This window comes from Epinephelus fuscoguttatus, linkage group LG1, assembly GCF_011397635.1.
Source record: "Epinephelus fuscoguttatus linkage group LG1, E.fuscoguttatus.final_Chr_v1".
Classification (NCBI taxonomy): domain Eukaryota; kingdom Metazoa; phylum Chordata; class Actinopteri; order Perciformes; family Serranidae; genus Epinephelus; species Epinephelus fuscoguttatus.
The window spans coordinates 22,409,281-22,437,205 of NC_064752.1; the positions used below are offsets into that span (position 1 = coordinate 22,409,281).

General features: G+C 41.2%; 1 protein-coding gene across 3 annotated transcripts in view; it reads left to right on the forward strand.

The window, feature by feature from the left end:
• Window positions 1-1,531: 1,531 nt before the first annotated feature.
• Window positions 1,532-27,925, forward strand: part of foxj3 (forkhead box J3) — a 91,176-nt gene continuing 64,782 nt past the window's right edge. For all 3 annotated transcript variants that reach the window (XM_049572699.1, XM_049572708.1, XM_049572716.1), the window contains exon 1: window positions 1,532-1,795. The gene's annotated coding sequence lies outside the window, so the exon portion shown is untranslated. The remainder of the gene's footprint in view (window positions 1,796-27,925) is intronic.

Here is a 27,925-nt window from a genome sequence, read left to right on the forward strand (position 1 = left end):
TGACTGAGGATCAGGGCTTTACATACAAATGAGAACACTGAGATCATGTCCTGGTTTTTTTATGTGAATTTAGAGATTTATTCAGGAGCCTTAAGTGCATTTTACACAATGTACAATGAAGAATTAGACATAGTGGAGTTTTTAAGTGCAATACAAGCTATTCTTAAATGGGACTACTTTTAGACCATGCAAAAAGAACTAATGAATGAGTTCAGTATTTCACCACTGCAATCTGAAACAGCATTTAGACCATGGCATATGTAGGGAACTCTGGGACACACTACTGTACTGAAAATGATTAATAAATGATTAAGTTTAGAGAGTAGAGTCTGTTATTTTTTCAGGAGTGGTCTGCAACTATAACAGTTCGATAGTCTCGTGTGTAGTAACCTATGTATTCTGTCTCTGGTGGAGTCAAGTGCTCATACTGAAGACTTATATACAATATATAATATAAAAATGGGGCCAACTGCAATTGTTTTGAGGTGGTGAGATAAGGCTTAGCTACGACCCTGTAGGCCTATGTGCTGTCCATGTCCAACCTTATTCTATTTCTCAAAAAACTTATTCAAGTAAAAAATGTAGGCTCATGGACTAAAATCTTTTATAGCTCCACCAGCGTCTGTATGCTTTATTTTCTTATTGTTACCACTTTAAGATACAACTTACAAATAGTTTGTAAGTTGCAACTAATGGGCCTTAATCGTTCACTAATGCTAAATTAATTATCATCCATTAATGAGAACAACTTTTAGGTTGCCAGGTTGTTAAATAAAATCCCCCTGAAATGAGCATGTAGTCTTTTTTTATAGCTTTTTAATTAATTAGGAAAACCCTCTAATGGCGACTTCCACTTACTGGCAGCAAACCTGGAACAAAATACATTTATTTAAGAACGTATTAACATATATAACTGCAGACTTAAATTAGGCTTATAAATTGTGAAGCACACAAGTATGAATTAAAAGAGTGCCATCATGTGATATTATCATTATGCAGTATCACCAAATAGAGGGCATACACACCACTCAGAGAGATTTTTCACAACCTGGCAACCCTAAAGTTTTCTTATTAATAGCTTGGCTTGCAAGTGGAAAGATAAAATTATTAATTAAGCTGTGATAAAGCTGTTCATTATAACGTTTTAACCTTTTATAAATGGTGACTTATGAGACAGTGGCGCCCACGTGGACTATCTTCCACTGTTTTCTGCTTTTATTCTGTGCTCCTGTCTTACTTAATTTTTTTTTTTTTTAAGCTTCTTTATTTATTAGGCTAACGTTATATTTAAGGTAGGGGACTTCAAGTTATATTCACTCCGTGAATAAAGCTGATTTACTAATCAATAACTGATAGGCAGGCTCGTGTGTGGGTGTACCCGCTGCTGTTTCCACTGCGGGCTTGTGCGTTTGACCGCGCGCTAGTTTCTGTGGCGGCAGGGGTGGTGAGAGGGAGAGAGCGAAAACCTTCATGTGCGTCGTCGTATGTGAAAGTAGTTCCGGGCACTTAACCCAAACGGGGGAGAGTCCCGGATGTTGGCTCGGCCGCCGAGAGAAAGGCGAACGGGAGAAGGTGGAGAGAAGCTGAAGAGGGACGCCACGGCACCGCGAGCACACCGGCGAAGCAACGGCTACGGCGTTTCTTTGCACAGGACGATAACGTCAAGAGCACAGGACACTCCTGGGGAGCCCCCGCTAGCTGGAGAAGAGGAGGTGGAAGGAAGGGGAGGGGGCAGTTACTCTGAAACTACCGTCAGGATTACAGAGAGCCACCGTCACAGCAGCTTTCACCCAGAGTAAGTGAGCTACACGGGCATGGAAGTTGAACTAAGGCCCACGAAATGGACGACTTTAACGGGGAAGTGAGCTGCACTGAAGTTCTGGGGATTGAGCCCGGTGAACAGGCCTTGGCACACAGCTTTCCGCTCGCTGTGGCGGGGCGTGCGGGGGACACCTTTTTCCTCAGAGAGCCAGTCAGTGTTTCCCTGTGGTCAGTGTTAGTACACCCCGGCCGTGTTGCTGTAACTCTCCAAGTTGACAGCTCCTGCGTTAGCCTGCTAGCACCGCCGTGCAACCGGTGACAACTGACAGGGCAACTTTGACAGCTAGCTAGCCAGTTTTGGTAGCCAGCTAACTTTAGCTGAGCGTTGTCGGGGCTCTCTCCTGGGCCAGGACTAGGTGTGTGTGTGCGTTTTCCTCGCATTAGGTGGATATAATGACCTGTCCCAGCCCTCCAACAGCTATCGTTAGCTAGCTGTTTGGTATGTGAGACGTTGTGTGTCCTGCATGAAGTGTGTGTGAGTGTGTATAAACCCAGTGTCATTTGGCTTTCCTGCATGCTCTGATGGTATTTGACTCACAGCTGTTGCAGTGTGTTTTCTCGTCTGTCAATCGTCTGTTTCGCAGGCGGCTGGTAAATTTCTCCAGAAAAATAATGATCCTCGTATGTAAAACTAGTCGGTCTTTATGGGAAAGCGCAGGTTTGTCATGTGGCCGGACAATCAACAAGTGCAAAGCGTGTTTCAGGTGAATTTAATGCGACTGAATTTGATCTCGGGACTGTGTCTTTGCCTCTGGTGGTGGTATACCCTTGTGGATTGCCCTGAGATGGCACAGACGGTGTTGCAGTTAAATATTTGGACCTGTGTGCAAGACATTTCTCAGGGCATGCCTCCCTTCGCTTTGATGTTTCACCAGTTGGTGTGTGTGATCGCACAGGGCAGACACTGATTAGTTAATGCTACAACTTTAAACTAAACAGCTGTGGCATTTGCGTGCAGCTGTATACAAAACGGTGCCCTTGCTTTATCCTGACGGCCTTTATTAGAGGATGGATGACTGAACTCTTAATTTGACCCGATGTCAACTTGTGCAAGTTTTATCAATGAAGTCACGTTGTTATTTTAACGACTGAGGTGCAATGAGGTGCAAATTATTTGCTGCTCATCTTATACTCCCAAGCTCCCGAGTTTATTTTGTTATAAAGCCAGCATAAAAAAGGTTGAATTTATGACTAAAAGAAAACATTATAAATTCCCCTCGAATATCCCAACCCTGCCAGACCTTCTGCTTCAACTAACAAAATGCCCATAGCGTTAGTCAGCACCCACAATCAAAGGTCAGACCTGGTTTGCTTCTTAATCACCCATCCTTTAAATAGCAGGCCTACAGCAAGCTGTCTAGATCGAGGCTATCTGTGCATGCAGCTGTAGAAAGACACATGGTGTCTGAGTTTTTATGTTACTCCATTCAGGTAAGCAGAGCCAGATCAGCCTCATTTATTAGATTGTCTAGAAATTAGTACAAACATTTGACACTCTGTCTTTTTCTGTGAATCGTCCCTCTGCTGTACTTTCTGTTGCTCTCTGAGAGGCTTCATGTGCAGTGTATGTCAACTGGCAGCATGAATCCTTGATGCCATTTATGTAATTAATTTGTTTTACAAAGAGCGATGTTTTTACAAGGGATAACTTGTGTCAAATGAAACAGTTATGTGAAACCGAGCAGTGGAATAGTTGGCATAGACAGCGGAAGTGGCATTTTGCTGTTGTTTGCTTGCCGGCTGTTAAAGAATAGACCTAGAGTGTTGCCGATGCATCCTTTTTTTACAGATTGCGTGCAGAAATATGAATCACGGCACACATTGTAGTAGTTGTTCCTAAGAGCTCTACTATAGCATCCATCAAATTCTGTTCCTTTATAGCCTAAGCAATGTGGTTATTAAGTTTTGCTCATGACTGGAGATGTTGTGCAGGCTCAGACTTAGAGGCTCCTGTTTATGCATGTTTTTGGTGATTTATAAGCCTTTTTAGCAGTTGTTATTCGCTATTTTACACCAAATCAAATTGAGCAGAGTTAGTGACTTTTTATGGATCCCTTTTTTAAAAACAACCTCAAGGTTTCGATGAATGGATTGAACAGTTGCGAAGAAAGTATAGAGAAGATTACACATCTGTTTATTCTCACAGTAACCATTTAAAAGTGTGAATAGGAGGATGTGATGTCGCTTCTCTTTAATGGTGGTTTTAGCCTGCAGTGGTCTTTGAGAAGTCTATTGCCTAATGGTTTAAAAACACGACACCTACAGTTCTCCTCCAAGGTCTTCCTGTGTTTTGTGTGTGTGTGTGGCGCTGATAGCACATTCTTCTATCATCTCTGAAGAAAAATTACTTTGTCATCATCTGCAAGGTGATAGTGTATAATTTAATAGATTTAATAAAATAGTGACATGATATGGGGCTAATTTGGACAGATGTCAAGGGTCAGCAAGCAAGTATAGAGTGAATTTAGAACAGGTTTATACTTTTTAAATACCAGCTCCTCATTTGGAATTCAGTATGTGGCCTTGTGCCTAGCCCCGTCTCACTGAGAGGCTTTTTAATTTCTCCCCTTGTTGAAGTGATTATTCAAATGGCCATCCGTGAGATGCAGTTATCAGACTCCTGGTGGTAGTTGAGCCTGTGGCAACATGAATGCCCATCACAGCCCCCCTCCCTACCACCCTGTGTTGTTGGACTGCACCCAACAGGTACTCTCTGTAGCAACCCCTATTAGACCGCCACATCTTACCCCTCCGGCTGAAAACCTATTGTGTTATGCGATTGGCAGATGGCAATTTATTCATGAGGATGTCTGATATATTTTTCTGGCATGGTGTAGTGGTGATGCTGTTGGTCAAAGGCCTCTGTTTAGTATTTTTTTCTTTTTTACAATGACTTATTTTTGGTCTCAGTCCAAAGTTGGCTTGTTTCAATTCCTCTCTGCTCTGCAATGTGAAGTTATTTTAGCTTGGAGTTTCTTTCTTTTCATCTCATCTCCCATAATCTTGTCCTTCGGTGCGTTTTTCACCTTGGATTGGGCGAAAACACCAGGATCTTCCTTTTCTTTTTAACAGCTGCTTACTCTGCGTGGAGGCTAGGTCGTCCTCTAATGCGGCTCGGGCCAAATGACTGGACAGTTTTGTTAGAAATTCCTCCCTGTACTCTGGTTATATATCCAGTGTGAAGTTTTGCTCTCATGGAAGCCGTGTTGGTGAGAAGGGACTGGCAGTCTTCATTAGCAACGCCGTGCATCACTAGAATGCAGATGAGCTATGAAGCCATTCATCTGCTGGAAATGCCTCCCTGATTCCAATTTGAATCTTGTTTGCAGTCACATTGTGTGAGCCCACTTCTCCATGTTAAAGAAGTCTCTTTATGTGAGAGATCAGAGGGGGATAATTGCACTTAAGTGAACCTCATTTAGTGCTGGCCAGAGCAATTACTGTAACTGCAGTTCTAGGCGTTTTTTGGGGCCTGGAGCAGCTGTCATTGAGTCTCTGTAGCTGAGATATCAAATGGTGAATAGAATGACATTGGCATGGCATCATGGGAATGGCAGATCCTTGGATGGATTTTAATTAGTTTGTGCAGGTTTTTGCTTGGCTCCTTTTTTTTTCCATCCGAAGAAAAGCGTAATTAAAAATGACAATTAGAAATGCATTATTTTAGCAATGATTGAAAATAAATTATTCTCAAGGTGCTGTAAGGTGAAAAAAGCCAGTACTCTTTCTTCAGGCAAAACCCCACCGGGCTTGAGGGAGTTGTTTTATCATTAATGTTATTCAGGAGCCAAATTTTGAGTTTTGCTCAGCTGGGTGCTTTAATCTATTTTTGCTGTAAATTAATGAATTTTTAAAGAGCCCCTCGCTGGATAGGGGTGGATGTGGGAATGCAGCACTGGTTCAGTTTTCAAACAAGCCTCTACTCCTCCGTCACCCCCACCCCTTCACCACCCACCCTCCTCACGGGATGGAGAGAGCGAATTTACTGAAGCACTACACTTTCATTTTTTATTCATCCAGCAATACACTGCCTAGTTCTCCTCACCCCCCCTCTCCTAGTCTTATTGAGTTGAATCTGTCAGTGAACTAGTCCTATGTGCTCCAATTCACGTCCTGGGTTGGAGTTGGATGTGGACATGAATCAGTGAGGGAAGCATGTGATGTTTAATTCAGCTGGTTCACTGCCTAATATTATCGGCACATTTGCTCGGATACATGTTTTATCTGCAAGTGTTTAGCCATTTATTTCCCTAGTCTGACTAATCAGGGCCCTTCTTTCTACAGGGGAACTACTGTAACTACCCACACCAGAGCTTGCTGGGTAAGTTTAGAAAGTGTAGGAGAAAAGGGTGGGGGTGGGGTTGGTGGGGATTTGGCGGCTCTTGTAGTGCATGGCGGTTTCTGTGACTCATTCAAGCCTTGTGGTAGCAAAAAGACTAATAAATTTTGTGGCAAGTCTTTTATGAATGTTCGGTTTGATCTTATCTCTGCATTAAGTTCAAGTCTAGGAACTGGAAGAGGTACATGAACAGAATTGTATATATAAAAATAGAATATGTGTTAGGTGGTTTCACTGCACTAAATGTGCAAACGAAATCAGGGCTTACAAATCCCCTCCATTAAAGGGGAGTTAATGTGGTGCTTAATGACATGTAAGACAAAAGATTTCAGAGTAAATGCACTGCTGTGTCATTTGAGGTTTTACGTACTCGGGTGCCAATGAATAACCAAGTCCTAAACGAACGCAACTGGCTTGACTTTTCAACACTGTGACGGATTTGATAATTCATCATATCGTATGCTTTGTCCTTGAGTTTTGATAGGCCGTCAGTATCAGTGTATTTCTCTTAAGCTTTTTTGTTCTTTACTCAGTGAAAGCAATTGATATGCTTGTATGATTCACACTCTTAGGAGACTTTCGAGCTGTGTGCAGGAAGAGAAGCTCACTAAGCTGACACAGCTTTAGTAATAAGAACGGGGCTTTCATCATAGTATTTGGGATCTGTTTTAATCATTACAGTGGCTCCTGTGGCAGATACAAAATTCACTTCCAGGTGAGACGGCACAATACCTAGAGATAGTTTTAATATAGAGGAGATAGGGCTTTCTGTCAGTTTTGAACGAGGAAAATGTGAAACTAAAAATGGTAGCACCAACAACTGGCTAAACAACGCAGCTTTGTCTGCAGATCAGCAGCCACAGAGCTGTTATTTATGACAGACCATACAAATGGGGACAACAGCTCCCGTTCTAAAAGTCCCATAGAGACATGACACCTTAATGACATTATATTTCCAAATGTTAACTTCAGCTTCTGTTGGCTGCTAACATCTCGTGGCAATTTAGAGATGATACTGACAATGAAAAGTGTAGAGTCTGCCATAAATCAGATTTGATTGATAATATGATAATCTCACTGCACTGTGGCTGTAGGCGCATGCATATGAGCATAGATAAACAGCGCTGGAAGTTGTGAGCAGTTCACTAGAACTTTAGATATCTAGTTTTGATTTAAAGAGGTAGGAGGGTTTTCTTGTCAGCCACAGATTTACAGCCAAGTTCTCTGAGAGAGACCTCAGTTCAACTTTTGAAGTTGGTCACTGATGTTTTGTGGGATAATCTCTTCCGTAATAGCTACTTGCATGTTTACTGCAGAAGTATTAGTATTCGTAAAGGAAGTGTGCAATGCGAATTGCAATTATCTCTGCCCTCATAGGTTTATTGGCTTAATGCTGTGCACTGTATGTGTTCACTGCACAGCAGTGTAGTAACAGTAGAGAATTTGTCATGTGTTTGAATGTCTATCTGCAGACTCAGAGAGGAAAGTCAGAGAGGGTCAGGTTTAATTGAGTTCACAGTTCTAAGCCTGCTCAGTAGGGTTAAATAGTGGAGTCTTGAGGACGTAGTTTACTCCCACATCACTCGAGCTCACCCTGTGCTGACAGTAAACTGGTGGGAGACGGATAATTTATCATCAAATCACAAGACAGGGCGCATTTCAACAGCCTTGTTGATCAGACCTGAAGGCTGTGTGAAGCTTCTCTATTTGTTTTGTGATTTCAGACAATGTTAATGTGGGCCGGTCCAGAAATAGCATTCATGTAGAAGTTGGAGACTGTGTGTGATGTGGTGTGTGAGGCTCATGATCTGTAGGGGTGAGTGCCAAGTTTTGCAGATGTGGTGTTGGTTGGGAAGGAGCTGCGGTGGATCTGTTTGACCCGATGATTTAACACTTTTTCTTCATACGTCTGTCTCATGCCTCATTGTCGTCTGCAGGCTCAGCACTATTGCACGTCAGAACCCCTCTGTTGTCGTCATTTATTGCCTTTTTTTCTTTGCATGAAACCTGATGGATTAGCCTTAGATGTAGTACTTGGAGTCTCCATCTGTGATTCAGAAAACCCCTAACAGAAGCCAAGGATTCTCTCGGTGGAGTTGGAGGAAATGTTGATCTGCGTGGACCAGGAAACCCACACAAATGATGACTCGCTCTTGCCCCATCATTCCCGCCCCATCCCTCTTTCTTCCTCTCACACGTAGTCAGACTCTTGATTGTTGTTTCATTTTGTGTCCTCACTTCTTTTTCTTTATCTCTCTCTGCGCCATATTCTCCTGTGCTCTTCACTTAGCAAACAACACGTCTGTAGAGAATTCAGAAGAATGCATCTTGTTACTCAGATGAGTCATACTTCCTCTGGCCTGCATGCCTCTCCCTCAGGGTGGATGAATGAGAGGGCGGAGAGGTTAGCTGGAGGAGGGGCTCAATGGCTGAGGCGACGTGGTTTGTGCCAGTTGCCCAATGTAATTAAGAAAGTATCTGTGTGTTGGTCACAGGGCCTGAGACGTGCACATCAGTGCCAGCTCAAAATGTGGTCGTCTCTAGGTGGCTGTGTGACTGATGGCTCTGACCAGGCTGAGTCACCGCCTTCAAAAAGTAACTGTTTGGAAATCTCATGCCCAGATCTGACCCCACAAGTCAGCCACTCTGCCAAGGTGCTGCGGCCCTGGGAGGACAGCCCGGGGAGGACAGCCCAGGGCCTCGGCTTTGGAGAGAAACAAGACTGCACCTGCAATCTGAGAAATCTGCTTTACTGAGGGAAATGTATATGGTGGGATGTAAAGACTGTGGAGGAGTTTGCATGCCATTACGAGGCTTAAATGTTCCTCAGGAGGCCTGACTACATTATAAATTTGTGTGTGTAAATTTATGATGCAGTTAAGTGTGTAACACTCCAGTTTTCTGGTTTTAATTCCCTCAACTTCTGCATCCAATTTTGCTTCATATTACACTGCACCACAAAATGCACAGAGTTGAAAGTAAACTTGATTATCTTTTATAATACTAATGAAATGGTATCAGTATACCATTAGGCTCCTCTCAGCTCTAGCTCCGTCTCTCCCATACCTGCTCTGCTTGGTCCCCTGCCAAAATCTATGACTCACAGGAGACTGAGTGACCTACTTTTTAAGTCTTCTAGGAGTGCCAGAAGATCTTTTTTATTTGCAAGACAATACAGTGGGTAAATATAAGTCAATTAAAATGCACTTAATGCGCCCATTTTTGGATTTAACCACCTAAAGGCTGTGTCAGCATGTCAGCGACCTCAGAGGAATCCCTTCATTATCACAAGGAAAGAAGATATGTAGTAAACAGTTGATATCTCATTAGAAGCAAACTGAGTTTAAGGCCACACAGGCTCTCATCAAGATAATTTAAAAATATAACTCATTTATAAGTGCTCTCATAATCCTGCAATATCTGTGTGCTTTTATATTGCACATTCCCAATTTATCCATGTTGTCAGAGATTATGGTCTCTACATGTAGACAAAGCATTTATCTACATGAATCAGTGAAAGTCGCCTCAAGGCCTAGTCAGTTTGTTTTAGTAATGTTAGACTTTTGGCTTTACTGGCAAGATAAAGTTTGAACAGTTGCTCTTAAATATTATATGGATTAGGATGGGAGGTAAAAACATTTGGGTACAGACGCAGTCTCCCAAATGCCTGGCTTATAGTTTGCCTACCTCTGAAAAGAAAACAAGGGTGGGATCAAAGGCCACAGGATCACTCTGATGGTTTGAGCTGGTTTTTGATTGGAAAAAGATGCCGCTTTGCAGCAGATGGAATTTCCACTTTAATCGCTAATTGCTGTTTTTTGGTCGTGTTGTCTCTCATTGAAGCAGAAACAAGCTGTGCAGCTGAATGCGGTGTCTTGGCTGCTCTTTTCCCTTCTACAAGGCTTGGCTGCTTTGATATGTCAGTTTTGTTTTAGTCTGCCGCCTTCGTCTTGACACGATTGGCCCCGCTCGCTCCGACCTCCTGGAAACCCCCCGGCATGCCCGCCCCAGGGTGTGTGTTCAGTCATTTATTCGGCTTCCTCTAAAAGACTGCCATGCCTTCACTTCCCTCTAGTTTCCCTCCTCTTATTAAGATGCAGAAGGCAGAGCAGCGTTTGGTCTGAAAGGCATAGTGCTGGGGGGGTGGGGGGTGGGGGGGTGTTACTGGTGTGTACAGTGGGGGGTTAGGGAGGGACTGTGAGCATGGGGACTTTAATGACTTAATGTGCACTGTACAGCGTGGACACACTCTTGCTAAGTTCTGCAGGCAGCTCCCATTGCTCTGATATTTGCCTTTTTGTGCGAGTCCAGTCAAGGAAAGTCAGAATGATGCTCTGACAAAAGTGACTATAATTGGAGAGGAACAAATTATCAAGTCTTTGGTTAATGCTGATTGCTGCTTGGGTTTATGCCTGATAATCCCTATTTAGTCATCCGAAATGACTGCCTTTTTGAAACCCCCCCTTTTTTTTTTTTATCTTGTCTGTTCTCCAATGAATTTTGTCATGTTTTTGCTTCTTTTTAAGAGGTCCCAGTGGTGAACCACTCTGACCACCGCTCTCTCGCATTTTGATTTCCCTTTTTGTTTTATCAGACGTTTTGCTTTGAGTGAAATCCTCCCTGTGCCTTTGTAAAGCCCAAGCATGAAAATTCTCAGTCCAATAGCATACTTACATTGTCACCTATATTTTCTATATGCACTCAATCTGCTACAAAAGCATGTCCTTGTATGTGCTGGTCGTGTGGTTTGCTAGAATATTACTACTGAAACGAGAGGCAGGGCTACAGATCAACACTGGTGATACTGGTGCCAGTTAACTTTTGTATTTATAGTTATTGGCTCCAGCACAAAATGTGGTCACACCCAAAAATTCACTATGGCACCACACATTATTCCCCACAGGACCACACATATGCTTTTCAGTCACGGGGCATCATGCAAATCAATTTTATGGCTCAAACAAGCTGCATCAATGAATTTTGCCATTGCTTTTTTAAATGCATTTCAAGTAGAGGTCAAACACACACACACAGCTGCACAATGAACACACAAAGTGACATTAGGTGTCCCATTGTATGTTACAAAAACAACTAAAAATTTAATGTGACTTAATCAGGGTTGGAAATTACCTTTTTTTTGTCCTCATGCCACGGTGGCCGGTGGATTCCAAAATCTGCCACTCAATAGATCACCATTGTTTTTTTGGCTGGTGAGTAAAGCAAATCTAGCAGCCACTTGCATATTTTGCCAGCATTTGGCTGGTGGCTAGCGCTAATGTCCAACCCTGCTGAATACAACTTGATATAATATAGTTGCAAAAGGCAGTGGCTACTTCGGTACCTTTGACTTGAATCATCTGTCGCCAGTACATGGCATTAGGTACAGCTTAAACAAATCTTGCAATAATAAGTCCTATCTTCATGAAGGTTTTAATGTTGAAAAGGCATTTGTGTATCATAAAAGATGCATTTGTTTATCATTATTTAAACTGTGACGGCTCTTGTGATAGCTGTTTATCCAAGTGATTATCTTTTGATATCATGTGGTCAGAATTTGGTTCCCAGGCGTTTTCTCAGCCAGCTGAAATCTCCGTCATAAGTTTGTGTTGAAACTGTCGAAGAGAGGTGTTGATTCAAGTTTATGAATATTTTGGAGGATGTAGGATTGCATTAGACAGACAGCCGATAAGTGAAAATGTCCAGTGACACTCAGACGATTGTCACATCAATCTAAAATATAGATTAAAAATAATTTGACGTGTCTCACTTTTTCCCTTATCTGTTGAGCAACAATAAACACTGTGGCCACTTGGTTCATAAATCACAGCATTGTCCAATTTGCCGGATTCCTTTTAACGCATGAAATACTGTGCATTAATGAAGACAGCTTCGACAACAAAACCAGACTGAAAAAGGCAACAGATTGACTTAAAACACACAAACATGCCACAATAATTTACTGCATCTAGCAAGGTGATTTAAAATGGATCAAGGATTTGACAATATTTGAATGCAGTCCTTTACTCATACAGCAGGTTTATCTTGACATATAACAAAAAAAGATGTACAGGTTAATAAGAAAATTAAACTTTTTTTGATCTCCAACATTACAGAAATGAATAAAATGTGTTTCATGTCAAGTTTCATCTGTGTTTGCGGGATTTACCCGTTTGATTGTAGTTTTGCGTTGTTGTGGTGACAGTGGGTTTTCTATGACATCAACACGGCCCCAACCTCCACCGTCACTATCTAGGTGACAGTGCAACCCCTGCAAAGAAAAAAAAGAGGTAATTTATTTTTGCACATTAGGTTGTGGCTTGACAGTCACCTCACCCTGCACGTAATAGGTTTGCTCATTTGTTTGCAGATTAATTTGTGATACAGTTTGTTTGTAAAAAGAGACCTTACCCTTTATTGGTATCTCTGCTGGGCTGTTTTTTAAATGTTAGAGGAGTGTGTCAAAAATAATTTAGAATAAGTATGACAATATGCAAGGAGCCAGCAACCCCCTGCTTTGAGTTGAAGCCTTGAATCCATCCTGCTGTGCCCTATTTCGCAATAATCACTTGTTCCTTATTTGTTTATTAAATCCTATATGTTCAAGTATTCTTGTGGCAATGGAGTTGTTTTCTATGATCTATAATTGTATCTATCCTCACCCTAAAAATGCAAGTTTCTGAGAATATGGATCTGAAAGTCTTGAAACAAAAATAATATCCAAGTTCTCATTTTTAATTTCTCTTTATTTTATTCCTCTGCTGAGCATGAGTCAGAGTGGACTGAGTAGGATTTTCCTTGGCGATATGATGCAATAAATGCTTTTCAAACTGCAAAATTGAGACTGTTCGTAGCAGCAGAACGTGTTTGTTGATTTTTATTGTAAGAAGATATGTACAGGATATAAATAAGTCAAACTTTTCACACATTACCTTTTTCTCGGGATGACCTTTATACTCCATAGTTTGCAGGTCATCCAGGCTTAGTGCTATTTTACTAAAAAGTGGTCTGTGGTCCGAAAGGAACAATGCAGGTCAGGTCAGCAGCATGTTCGGTGTAGGTCTCTCTGCCCTTCTCTTTTGTAGTGACTCATGGCACATGATGCACCACTTTCACCAGCCGAGTCATCCTGAACAAAAACACCTAATTTGAAAGATGAGATGTGCATGTTTTTCCCCTTTTTTGAGGTTTTGCTCTCTTTTTTTTTTTTTAGCAAAGTATGTGACATTTAGTCATAACTGACCAAGAAGCTTACTATTTGTGCTCATCGTTAGCTGTGCAGTTGTGACAGAGGATGTGGTGTAGTATCAGAATGTGTTAATCTTAACACCACTCTGCCAACTTATAGGAATATGAAGATGATGTCGCACTCAACTGATCAAAGTAAAGAAATGGCCAGTAAGTTATTCTCCCAGAAATGTTTCAGTTTTTACCTCAAGTGCTGGTGAACACTTTTGCACATTGCTGTAGTTCATATATGTCAGACATATTGAGAAATTGTCTATTGTCCTCTGTGATGGCATGCTGTCTCTGCTGTACCATTTAAACTAGAGCCATTCTTAAAGTCCTGGGCAGCAACAGAGAGCTTTATTGATTTGTGCATTGCTCATTGTCTGTGTGTCTTTCAGTTCTGGGGTGACTATAGGAGTTGTTCTGATAATTCTTCCAGTATCAGAAATGCCTTGATACTGCCTAAAATATTGGATTGGGTATCGGCAAATGCGCAAGTCTTCGCATTGATCCAATACCAATACATTTATTAATAACCTTCCAAGTGGTTTCACACCCTGATAAAATGGCAGGTCTCCTGGAAAGCGATACTCCTTCACCACTCCATACAGAAACCTACAGAGTTGTGCTGTGCAGCCACTGGCAACTACTGTTTTAGAGCGTCAAGGAAGAGTTGATTTTTGATAATTAGTTTAATGTTAGCCATTAGCAAAATGTGAGCAAATAGGCAATATCTTACACTGGAAAGTGTCACCAGTTTAGGGTTTAACATGAGTTATGCCATACAACACTGATAGTGATCATTTCACATCCAGACAGAGTGAGGGGTACTTGATATCACCCGTTGTGCAATCGGTATCAGGAAAAAAGATATAGTATCAGAACATCTCTATTGATTATGGACAGAATTATTATCTCAATTTTTGTCAAAGTATTATTTCTAATGATAGCACAATATTTATCCACGATTCCAAATATGATGTTGAACAAATGTTCATCCCATTGGGTTTAAATGTATGTACTATTTTATTAAATAGATATTACCTTTTAAAGCTGAAATTAAATATATTTGTTAGATATGTACTAGAAAGTTGTTTGATTTATAAAAAGGTCAGAAAATAGAAAACATGACCGTAACAATTTCCCTGAGGCCAAGGTAACGTCTTCAACCTGCTTACGTTTTCTGACCAGCTGGCCATTAACACTTGCACTTGTAGTATATCAAACAACTTCACTGCAGAACCCAATGATATAAAATTTACATTTATATAAAACCGAGAAAAGCAGCTAATATTGCTCTGATTTTGTCAGTCAACTACTTCACTGATCGACTAATCATTACAGCACTATCGGTACAAAAACAATATCCTGGAACAAAAGAAGCTCTCAAGTGTTTAGGATCTGATGCTGGGACAGACTTTGTTCAAACTGAAATCATCTCATTGTGAGAATTTAATTATATAACAATTATAAAGAAATATGGTAGTCAGTATTTTTGAATTATCACCCAGCTGTACGTCTCTCACAAATTGGCTGTGATAAAATTTAAAGTACAGGTTTGAGAAAGCATGACATGCACATAAAAAAAAAAGATGGCCATCATCGGTCTTTGGTGTGTGAGATCTCAGTGGGAACGCAGACTGACGGCACAGTGACAAGAAATCTCAGTCTCATTCTCCTCAGCTGAGCAGGCTTGATTGGTAATGCACAGGGAGGGGAGCAATGTGCTGGAAGGTAGACTTCTGTTTCTCAATTTATTTCCTGAATATAGATATATTTAAACTGAATACGGTGCAGTATAAATTCTTTCTGGGGGAGTATCTTTGTGTTTGTTTGTGCATATGTGGGTGTGTGTGTATGGCCTGTTTAAGAAGCCTGCATTTGTTTGCTGGCTGTGTCTGGGGCCCAAGGTGGAGCTCTTTCTGTCAGATGAGTGAAGCTCTGCAGAGGCAGCCACTGGGAGTTCTGTTTCATCTCCTCTCATACTGCTCTGGAGCAGACATGCAAATCTGCTGTAATGAGTGCAGCCTGTGTGGTGGTGGTGGTGGTGGTGGTAGTAGTAGGGGAGGGGTGCAAGGAGAGGGGGGATGAACTCAGGAATTTAAAGTGGAGAAAGGGAAGGTGGGGGGGGAAAAGGTGAGACGCCGACAGCCGAGCCAGATAGAAGAGCAAGAAAATTTAAGGGATTTAGGAGAGGGTTATGTCAGGAGCGTTGAAAGTGACAGGAAGTCTTCCCTCTCAAATCAAACATTCATTAGCCTGCTGCGGCTGCTCTCTTCCTTCGCTGTTGAAACATCGAGGTAAAGATGCAAATGGTGCCACGTTAATTAGCCTTATCTTTTACACCAGCAAGACGTGGTGTGAAAAAAAAAACAAGGGAAAAAAACCAGTGCATCATCATCATCACTGTTAGCAAATGTAATGAGGCTTTTGTGTGAATTCTGCTGAAAGGTTAGCATCCTAAAGTGCTTGTTGTTGATGTAATTCAGAGAGTTGTGAATGTTTTACAGCTTACTACAAAGAGGTAACGTGATCATGGCAACAAAACATTCTGAGTGACACTATCTTGTGATAAGAAGGATCACACCATATATAAGATACAGTCGCATGATTTAAACAAACCTAAAGACAAGTCGATTTAGTTTTCCCCTTGTAGATTCTTTAACTGGCCATAAACTGGATGCTGCCCCTTATGATTTATGCAGATGGGTAAATACAGTGTTGTGGGTGCTTTGACTGACGTGAATCAGGAATATTTCACCTGCCATCCACGCTGCAGTCTGTGAAGTGTGTCATAAAGCCCATTAGTCTGTGCTGGGCTCTCCAATAGCTGTACGAATATGATTTTATTAACTCATAAAGAATTAAATCCCCAGTCAATGCTGAGATGCTTTGGCCTCTGTCTCCATCCAATAATGTAAAGCACTCAGGACTTTTGATGAGCTCTGCAGATCAATCGGAGGTTAACAGCCATTTCACATGGGCTGAGACCTACAATATGTCATGGGGTCTTTTAAATCTTGATAACAATTCAGGGGGCATTGTTGTAGGGCTTTTGTGCCCAAAATGGCACAAAAACTACGAGCTCCAGGATCTAAAAGTCAGGAACATACTCAGGAAATTAAGGATTCTCATGTGCATTTTCCATCACATTTAGAGAACCATAAAAATTAGGCAAATCAGACTGATAATGGATTAAAAAGCTTTGTCTGAGACAACAACAGAGAGTGGTCTTGCTTTTTTGTAGTGCACTCTTGTGTGACATATGTCGGAAAGGAGATGCACAGAGATGGAGGCAGAAAATGCCAGAATAGGTAAACGTCCATCTCCAAAATAGAGAAGATTCAGTCAGTTTTTGGATATTTTCTAGCACATGTCCATTGAAACAGTTGATAAAGTTAAGTTTCACTTGAATTTCTCTGACTTTCTGTCCTTTTCTTCATTCTGTCCTTGTTTTACCTGTTTTAACTTGTCGGCTGTAGGGTTGCAACAGTTTGAAATTTTCACGGTATGATAACTATCTAAGAAAATATGGTTTCATGCTATATGGTATTCCGCAATATTATTATTATCAGTTACTATGGCACTTCAGGAATGAAAACAGAAGGGTTTTATTTTTTTGCTTTAAAAAGTGATGATAATAATTGAAACTAAATAAATGTATGTGTAAAAAGTCTGACAGGCAGTCAAGGAAAAAGGGAGATGCATACGTGCAGGTGAGATTCTCCATCTGATGGCATTTTTTTCAGCACCATAGATAAGCAAATGTGCACGCTGTGATAACCGTCACTTTTCCTATCACAGTATACAGTTTCAGTATAGTTTCCAATGATTATCACTACAGTTTTGCTGTCTGAATGATTGCTGTGTAGACAGTTGTTGCATTCTGAGGCTTATGCTTACCTGGAAAAACATATTCAGAACTGCAAACTCCACCACGCTGATAGTTTTTTGACTATTAGAGAGTAATACGTACCTTGTGAGCAGAGACTTGGGGGGAACTCAAAGTGAAGCTGATATTAAGTGGCTTTTGCAATGTTAAAAGCAAGCTGTTTCACAAGTTGGGGGTGAGCTGTTGACCCATTGAGGCCAATATTGTGCTAGAGAGCAGAATGAAATGTCAGCGGCCCACACAGCTTCTTCACCTTCCTCCTTTGAAATAAGAGTTCCTCATTGGAAACACCACAGTCCATTTCACAACAGTAGTACAGTATCTCCTTCTGCTCTCGCCTCCTGTCTGACAGCACTCTCAGATTGCTGCCTGACTGCTTCTTCACACTGAAGGGAGTTCCTGCGTGTCTGACGTGCTGGGCTATCACAGGGTGCACTGGGTGGGGACGTCATTAGAGTTCCTCAGGGTGTCTGAGGCAGCTAGGGCCTTTATTTGTCACCCAACCTGTTGACTAACAGGTTGACTATTACTCATCCTCAGTTGAAATCAGTGCTGAGTGGTTAGCTGACATTTAGGGTTAATCTTGGTGTTTAAAAATAAATTGACCAATAGCATTTGGTAATTTACTAGATTTAGTACAGTTCAGTTAATTTATTAATCTTCTTCACTATTCTTTATATTGATATGACATGTTTTTGATTTGAGCAGGTTTAAGCTGAATCCGCTGCCAAACAGCAACCGTTTTTAACACAAGAAATTCACATTATTTTTTTTCATGATTTCTATGTTTTATTATAAATGCATAGATTTATTTTTTTAAGCATGATGTCATCCCCAAGCACATCTCTTATGGGATAGTAAGACATCTTTACAAAACAGCAGTAACGTTTACATTGTACGACTTTCCCCTGTACGAAGATTATTGCTGGTGATGCAGTCCACATATTTGTCTTATTATTTTGATATTTTGGCAAATGCAAAATAGGTGATCAGCTATATTAGAGCCACAACAATTACTGGATTTATCAAATATTTTTTCGCATTAAACTGCTATTCTGTTGCAATGTTGACATCTACTAAAATCATAAAAATTCCATTTCTGCTACATATAACCTGGGAACCTAATAAATTGTGAGGTCATGTTTTATTCACTCAGATAGATGTGTTTGGCCCATCTCTGGTTCAAATTGATTTCTTGCTGACCTGGACTGTTTTGGGCCAATCACAACCGCTGATCTATGACGGGATGGGACTAATACAATGATCGACAACTTGCAGAGCCTTTATGCTTCACACAGAATATGTGATGATATTGTGGCACGTGCACCCTTGCGCCTGGGACACTATAGCGAGCGTAGACCTAGCTTAGTAAAGACAAGCACCACTGAGGCATTTTCAAAACAAGCAAAATGGCTGCAGCTGCTGTGGAGTCTTTGTTTAAGTACTAGTAGACATTCTGATGGCAAAAACGGCAACACCTTTTCACAGACATACTGATGCTACACCATCAATCAGCGCTATGTCACGTTTCGTTGCTGTGATTGGTCGTAGGTCTATCCAGTTGCTTCCAGAGGCTTTTTAGCAGTTGATAACAACCCTTGAAAATCAAAAATAAACTGAGAGGTTAACTCAGATTCGCAAATGGGTCTGACGATGACGAACATGCTGATGAATGATGATCACAGTTATTTTATGAAAACGTAACCAGACTTCATAACGGATATTTATTCCAAGGCAGTATATTGTTGTTATGGACATTAGTTGTCTTTTTTCTCCACTGAATCAGACTGTCACATGTGTTTTCTCCAAATAACGGCTGTAGTAAATTAGTAATTTGCCTAAAAGTCTTACTCCAGAGGCTGAGAGTGCCACTATGTTTGAGTTGTCATTAAATCTCATCTTGTCAGTTACTAGTAGAAGCCAAAAACTTTTGACTCAAGGCCTATCTCACGTGTCTGCTGTTTAATATGGTAAATCCTCTGGTTTTGTGATGACCTATCGTGGCTCTTGTAAGGCAGTAACCTCACAGTGATGAATCCATTTTTTTTTTTTTGCCAGGAGGTATTTTGACTGCAGAGCTTAAACCAACAATGACTGCTGCTACCTTCTCCCGTCATCCACACCCAGATAAATAGCAACATTGTCTCCAGGAAACCAAATTAATTGAAATTATCTGGAACGGAGCGGGGTGAAGGGAACAGGTATAGACACCGACAGATGTCCGTTCCACGTGAAAACAAATTCCTGGTCATACGGCGCTGTAGACGGCCTCAGTCTCATGTTTTACTCCACTGCTCCCTTCTTAATCAGCAGTAGACGAAAACCAAGCTGCCCCCAAATTACCATGGAAGTCATCTGGAGAATGCCCAAGGAATTTATTAGCTTGTATAAACACAGACGATTCCTGGTGACATAAGACAGTGCGAGTTATATTCAACAGCTGATTGGAGTGCTTTCCTACGATATTCTGCATCACTGCTCAGACTGTTTCTGTACTAAATGTTTACTGCACGGCTCTTTAGGTATGCATTTTGATCACGCAGATGACTGATCTGTTGGGCCTTATTTAACCTGGCTTTGTGTTCGTATGTACATATGAGCTGTAGATGTGTGTCTGTGTGTGTGACCTGCATGTTATGTTAAAGTGATTGAGTGTTGAGATCAGAAACCTGACACTGGGAGTGCTGTCTGTTTGGCTACGAGTGGTTACAATGTCGTAGTAAAGCATAGCATGATAGAGCACCAAGAAAATATGAAGCTATTGACCTGTGACATCTAATCCCTCTAATATGCGTTGTGTTGTTGTGCAACTAACTTCCAATGCTGGCTGCATTATCACTCAGGGGGAAAGGCCATGGATTTATGGCAGGTGGCCGCCCCTCAGCAATATGCCATGAAAATCTTGATCATAAATTGCTGCTACTTCCTGTGAAGCTTTTGCATGCAGTAGACTCGTTTAAGCCTCACATTTGGCACGTGCTGGTTCACTCATGTAGCTCCCAAGTATTTATGTGTTACATGTTAAAAGCCATGTCTCAGTGAGAGTAGGAGAGTATGCACACGATGCGTGTTATCAGTGGGCTGTGTTATTATCTGCAGGTACAGTACGACTCCAGGAGCATTTTAAAGAGCCTGTACGGAGGTGCGGTAAACCAGGGAAATGGGACATGAGGAGTCAAAGAGCAGCGCTTCAACAGCTTAATGATGTAGAGGCATCCAGCTCCGTCAGGCAGTAAACTCTCTAATATGCTGTTAATTATTTCTGAGAGATTGAATATTGATTAAAAAGCAAAATGGTTTTAATTATAACCCCAGCTCCAGTGCCATTCTAAATGAAGACGATTTTAGGCTTTACGTGAGAAGAACATCTAACAAATCAACCAAACCTCAAGCCTTTTCAGCTCTGTTTGAATTTTGTTTTTTACTTTGTACTTTCTGGGATTGAAAGTGAGTGTTCTGTCTCGATGAAACCGGTGTTACAGCTCCTTCTCTCAACTCCAGCTTCAGAGCTGCCAATGCTGAACCACTGTCTAAATTTGAAATTCATGACCTGATTCCTGCTCTGCGTAGCGCTCAGAACATGCATTGCCCACCCAGGTAATTCCTTTAAATCACGCTTGGGTAATTCTTGCATGGTTTCTTTTGTAACACGTCTATGTTGCACTTGAAAATGAGGCTCATACACGGTTGTTTCAGAGAGGGATGAAATAGACACATTTAACCATGCTACATTATGTCTGAGTTCAATAAGAGAACAAGCTGAAAGTGTTTGGTTTTATCTTCAGGAGGCACAGTGTACTCTGTTATGCAGAAAACTAAACAAGAGTTATTCGTTCGACCTAACAATCTTTTGTAATTCTCATCACATTATTTAAACATGTCTGCCACTGAGGGTTCAGATTATGGCTGCAGTTAAAGATTATTGATATTAACCTTAAATCTGTCAATTATTTTCTCAATTAATAAACTTTTTGATACAGCAATACAGTCGTAGGGCTGGGCAGTATATTGGTTGACATTGACATCATGATATGAGACCAGACATCATTCTAAGATTTTGGATAACTCAATATTGTAAGTCTGGTCTCTTCCTTTTTTGGAGGCTGCATTACACTGAAGTGATGTCATTTTTGAACTTACCAGAATGTTGTAGCTGTTCTGTTAAGAGCTTTTACCCACTTAGTCATTGTATCTGCATTACTGGTGATTATTCATCAAAAATCTCATTGTGTAAATCTCATTGTGTAAATAGCGTGTGAAAGCACCAGTAGCAATCCTACAATATTTTTGCAGTATCAATATAGAGGTATATGGTCATAAAATATCATGATATTTGATTTTCTCTGTATTGCCCAGCCTTATACAGTGGCATGAAATAATAAGTCTGTCACGATCTCCTAAAGTTAAAAAAAATATACCGTTTGTTATCATGAGATGAAGAAAAGCAGCATATCCTCACAATAAGAAGGTGGAACCAATGAATGTTTGGCATTTTTGCTAGAAAAAAATGAATGTAGCTGCCAGTTAATCTTCTGTTGATGACTAAATAACTACTAAAGGGATAAATTGTACTCCCAGGTGGACCAACGCTTTGCTGGCTACGAGTTTTGGACAATGGATAGCTTTCTTATCTGAGGCAAACGGACCCAAGCTCCCGTTACCTCGCTGCTCGCCTCAGAGACTGGCTCAATATTTAACATTGACGTTGAAATGGATCTAGCGAATGCAGATGAGGATAGGCCCTCAAGATTGCCACCAAAACGCTTGGCCTGCCAGTGCCTTAAGTGGTCTATTTGTGATTCAGCAGCAGGATCTCGCTGGCTGCCAGGCTGGCATGGAGTCAACCTCCCAGGGGGAGTGTGTTAATGCGGGCCCCCAGGCCGTGGGACTGGGGTAATTGGGTTCGCATGGTCGGTGTCAGGGCACCCCTGCCACTTCCACAACAAAGGCCACCTCCCAGCCAAGCTGTTAGGGACAGAGAGACCGACCCCTCCTGATCACTCCTCTGATTCACTGCAAAGGCTTATTCAATTACTGGAATGTTGTACGTGTTTTTTTTAAAAAAAATTTATTGACCTGCAGATTACACAATGAGCCAAGGGCCTTGTGCTTGTGTGATGCTTTCATCTGCCTAGATTTCTCTCTGTACCTTTATCTATATGTGTATATATATATATATATATATATATATATATATATATATATCTCCAGCCCACTAAACCCACATTAACATGGAAAGTGGCTGACTGCTGAGAGCATCTCTCGAATATCTCTAAAATCTAACACTGCTGCATCCACTCACATTTCCCTTTTGGACTGACTGCGTCTGCATTCAGGGGTCACAAACCCTGTTGCTCACTTTATGGCCTCTCCAGACAGCCTGAAGCAGCTCAGTTGATCCACAGCCAACTCCCAGATCTTCCACTACTCTGATCCTCTGTCCCTCTGCATGTTCTGCCTGCCTCTCTTTCTGCACGTCTGCATCAGCTGAATGCTTTTTCTCTTTACCACATACTTAGAAGACCTCTGTTTGTTTGGCACTGACTAATAAGACAAAGGTGTCTCTCTTGCCTTTTTAAGGTTCAGTGGGTTTAAAGGAACTCAAGGTTTAGCTTTGCTTTGTTGACAACTCTCTCTCCTCAGCGCTTAACTGCCCCACAGCCACAGTTGCGCTCCCGATTGATTGGCAGAATAATTATGGACTTGATTTGTTCAACCACAGGCGAAGTGGGATTGAGGGAGTAGGGGAGCAGAAAGAGCATGTATACCATTTTTCTTTTTTAAGAGCGCAGCAGAGAGGTCTTCTCGCCTGCATCTTAAAAGCCAACTTTAACACAACATAGCCCACTAATAACACTGACACATAGATTGCACTGTAAAACATAGACACTCTTGCACATTCTGTTAGCAGCGAGGAGGCCCCGGTTGGCGCCCGGCTCTGCTGTAGGCTGCAATAAGCTGAACAATGTGCTCAGCCGCGTGAGCGGTGAAGCGATAATTGACACATCCTAAAAATGCAAGTAAGGACTGGGTTATTAATGCTTTCTTCCTGGGGGTGGTTTCAGCTGAACCATTAAGCCTTTAATTGAGAAGGAAGACTGACATTAAAAGCTGTTGCCTTGGTATTGCCGTTACCCACTTCTTGTTTTTTAATGAAGATGAGGCTTAGGGTAGTTCGCTGCATGATTACAGAGCTCACGTGCAATCACAATGCTCCGGCACACTGCTATTTTAGTTTTGGAGATCTCAAAAATAACTCCCTAAGTCCTTTGCCTCCAGGGCTGGAAAAAGTGAGGAGTCTCCCTTTGACTGAAGGGCAGGTGAGCAGAGTTCCCACCCCTCCCTGTTTATCCCCCTTGCAATCTCTAGGAAAACAAGGGCTTCTCCCACGCTGGATATAAAGCCGTTGATATGGAAGGTATGACCCGGGTTTCGGTCGAGAGTAAAGATGCCAAAGGCTTGTTACCAGGTTACATCACTGTTGTTGTTGTGAGTGCATGTGCCAAATCTTCAGGCATAACAGAGGGAGCATGCTTAGTGATTCCCCTCCCATTTGCCAAGTTACCATCACACTACAGGAAGATTCTTGTCATAATACGCTCGCTCTCCTTCTCCCCCTCTCTCTCTGTCTGTCTGTATCTCTTTCCCTCCACACACACCAGAGTCCGGGCCGCATTTAACAATCACTGATGTAAATATTTATTGTGGTCTGTTTGAATCCTAGTGACATTGTTTTTAATGCAGCATTCATCATGTCTACTGTTCTGAGGCAGCATATATGGCAGTACAGCCATCACAGGTCTTAATGGTTGTGTCTGTGTAGCCGGGCAGGCGCATGCTGCTGGAGTGTTACCCGTGATGGATGCATGACTGCTGTAAAAGGGGATTAATCGCGGAAATTGCAGATAAGTGCAGGAGAGCACTGGTCTGGTACCTATCAACAGTCTTGCATCTGCAAGTGGGAGTTAGAATGTGAGCTGAATAGCCTACTCTTTTCTCAAAGAGGAAATGATGACAGTAATGCACAGGTATTCGAAGGGAAGTTGTTCTAGGTAGGCAGCTAGGTGTTCTCGGTAAAGAAAAAAATAGGCTGCGGCAGAGTGTTATGTAATACTATAGATGCATTTTTGTCTGCCTGTGTGCAAGTTTGTGTCACTGAATGAACACCTGAGATGAAACTGAAAATGGCAGATCACAACCCACGTAGGAAATCAGGAAATGTAATGCTTTTAGTAAAGGTTAAAACTTTAAAAAGGAATAGATGTGCATTTTGGGAAATAGACTATTTTTTAACTTTTGAAAGATTCAAGCTAGCTGTTTCCCTTTACCTCCAGTCTTTATGCTAAGCTAGGCTAATTGCCTCGGTATTGTGGGTCAATAGCTTATTTAAAACAGAGAGGTATATACAGTGGTACAGTGGTATCAATCTACTTATTAAACTCTAAGAAAGAAAGCAAATATTAACCAAATTGTTGAGCTTAAATTTTTAATTTTACAGGATTTCTGTACCTGTTCATCTTGAAGAGTGTCAGACTTTCACTTTTTTAGTTATGTTTAAGCTAGCGATGGGCATGTGTACTCTAGTACTATCTAGTACTACTATTTAAAATGGGTTAAATCTAATTTCATTGTAGTGCTGTGTGTACTATAATGCTTCACTTTGCACCTCATTGCCTCTCTGACCATGTGTACATGCACACAATAGTGAGGTTTTTGCCCTTTCTCTGAAAAAGACAATATTCCCACTAAGCTGTTTACATGTCTGATGAAAATAAATATTCCACTGGTACTCCTGTTTACATGCAGCTGTGCATACTCTAATTAACATGCCATAGCATGTTGTTTATCAAGTCACAATATAAAACAATGGAACCAGCAGAGCCGCTTGTCATTGTGCGTCTTTGCATCAAAAAAGGATTTTTTTTTTATTTTATTTTTTTTTAAGTTTCCTGTGTGGTGTTGGACTGGTTGGACTGTGTGAACACAGCTTGGTTTTTTAATATCTTTATCCACCTTCTTGAAAAGGTTTGCACTGTGATATTTAAGCATATCCAAAAATCTTTTGATATCCAAGTCTTTCATAATGTTTAAAAGTAGGTGTGTTTCTTCCTCTGACCAGAAATGTGGGCTTCTTTTTGGGCAGGCATCTCTATTCTGGTATTTCAAGCTGTTGGTTAGTTGGTTTGTGTACAACTTATTCATGACAATGCACAGAGCCGACTGTGAACAAACAAGAGGCTATGTGACAAACTGCGGTGAAAACCCCAGTTGAGACGCATATTGGGAATACTCTGCATAGATGGCCAAAGAATCCTCTTAAAACCTGATAAATACGGGCATATCCCATGTCTTATTCAGAAAATGCTGAATTTGGAAAAAGGCCTAATTTGGAATATTCATATTTATAATATTCATTCATGAATACGCTGTGTACATGACCAGTATCAAATTAAGAATATTGTTATATTTGGAATAATAGTGGAATATTTGTGTGCATGGAAATGTACTCAGTATCGCTCCCTTTCTGTTCACCATGAGACTACTGCTGTGAGATGGGTGAGCTCTACACTGGGGAACAGGTGGTTAGGGTGGATCAGACCCACACACACATACAGTGACAGTGCTAACTGTTAGCATTACAAGGCTAGCGTTACCTAAAGGTTATTAATGGGTTTAACAACAGAGCCATTTTTGTGTCAGAGTCAGCTTGATGGTGTCAGATGTAAGCTGCTGCTGCTGTGTTAGCTCGTGCTAACCTAGCAGACGTTTAACTAAACGAGAACAGATGGTTCCAGATTCTGGAGAGGGTCCTTCAGTGCTTTGTAACGGCAGGGTCCGTAAATGTGTGGATTTTTGTCATATTAACTTTGAATTTATGGTTTAATAGGCTAATCAAAACCTGGTTGTTCAATAAATGAATTTCAGATTGAGCTTGTTTTCTGTGGTTGGCCAATTTACTTTGCTATCTGTTAGATTTTCTTTCCCGAGTAGCCTACCTAAGTACTCCAGAATAATTAAATGTGAATACTCAGATATGGAAGTTACTTAAAATGCCCATCTCTAGTTAAAGCAAGTCAAGAAAAGGGGGAATTATGGCTGAGCTGTCTGTTGAGGAGAAAAGCCTTACAATACTTACCGTATTGTCCTCAGTGATTGCTGCAGTGAGCACACAGGCACAGCAACAAATGCCCTTTTCACAGGTTGAACAGTGTCAGACCTGTGTAAAACACTTGTCATGAACAGGGTCATGGACCCATATCAGATAGGCAATGTTGACTCATCCACACCTTTTAACAAACATAGATTCCCCCCCCGTACCCATTTTAACACCAAATTAAATCTGACTTTGTCCTTTGGGTCTGTGCTAGAAGTCGGTAACACTGCTTTCATCTTTGCATATTCTGGTCCTACACACACTCAGCTTACAGGTAAACTCGTGTGTACTCGGTTATTCAAACACAGTACAAATTAATTTCGTCAGGTTTATTGACCTTACATTATTAAACAGAAATGGCAGATGAAAACATTAAGTGTGTGTGCTGTCTGTTTCGGTTAGGCTTCTTACCCTTCACTAACATTTCCTGTGGGGTGTCTTGTCATGTCTTTAAACACTGCTCCCTACTGGGAACGCACTGCAACCTGATTTTTGTTCATGTGTTTTCCTCTTGACTAAGAATTGAACTGTGATTCAAACAGAAAAAGCAGTCTTATTCACCTTTTCAGTGTTGCCTATTTCCCTTTAGTGTGTCTCCTGTACTTCTGCTTCAGTCAGTATTTCCCTCTGTCGTGCAGCATGTCGTTAGTTTCATTCATTAGACTGAAGATTGCATGTGACAAGAGTGCAGTGAGCTTTGTATAGTATATTGTATGTTTTGTGGGTAGTTTATCTCAAATCTTGAAACCGGTGGTTTGAAATTGTTGCTTGTGGGTTTCCAATATTTCTAGTGATTTTAGCTCTTTGAGATATGAAGTAATAACAGTTGTTTCACATTGATTTTGATGTCCCGGACCTCAGAGCTTCACAACACAACAACTAAACGTGCTATAATATAATTTTGATAAAAGCAAAATCGTTTACTAAGATAAATTAGGTGCCTTAGCAGATGTCAGGTCTTTGCAAGGTGATTTTCATACTGTGCTATAGAATGCAAGAAAACACATTCAGCAATTTAGACCAACTCACTTTATGACCTGACAAAAACAAATGCTCAGCAGTATTCCAAGGTGTAATGTTACATCAGTCTCTTGGGACAGGCCTTGCAAACTAGTTTAGGTCAAAGATACTGTGGTACATGCATGACGCTGGTCAATGGTGTTCAGATGCTGATACACACACACACACACACACACACACACACACACACACAAAGATCTATTATGCATTTTCTTATTATCTGTCATATATATGTTTATGCTACCATGTTGATCGTTCATATTTGACATGGCCAAAGTTTCAAAAAATTAGAGCCTGTGAGCCAAAACCTCAGGCTTTAGACCATTCTGAATACTGTGTCTCCACTGTTTTTGTTTTTGTTTTCTACTTTGGAGACAAGCTGACGTCAGCTCCTGACAGATTTCTGTATATGGTCATCAGCTTCAGGCACGCTACTACAAGTGTTTACAATATGTAGCCGTCACTGCTACAC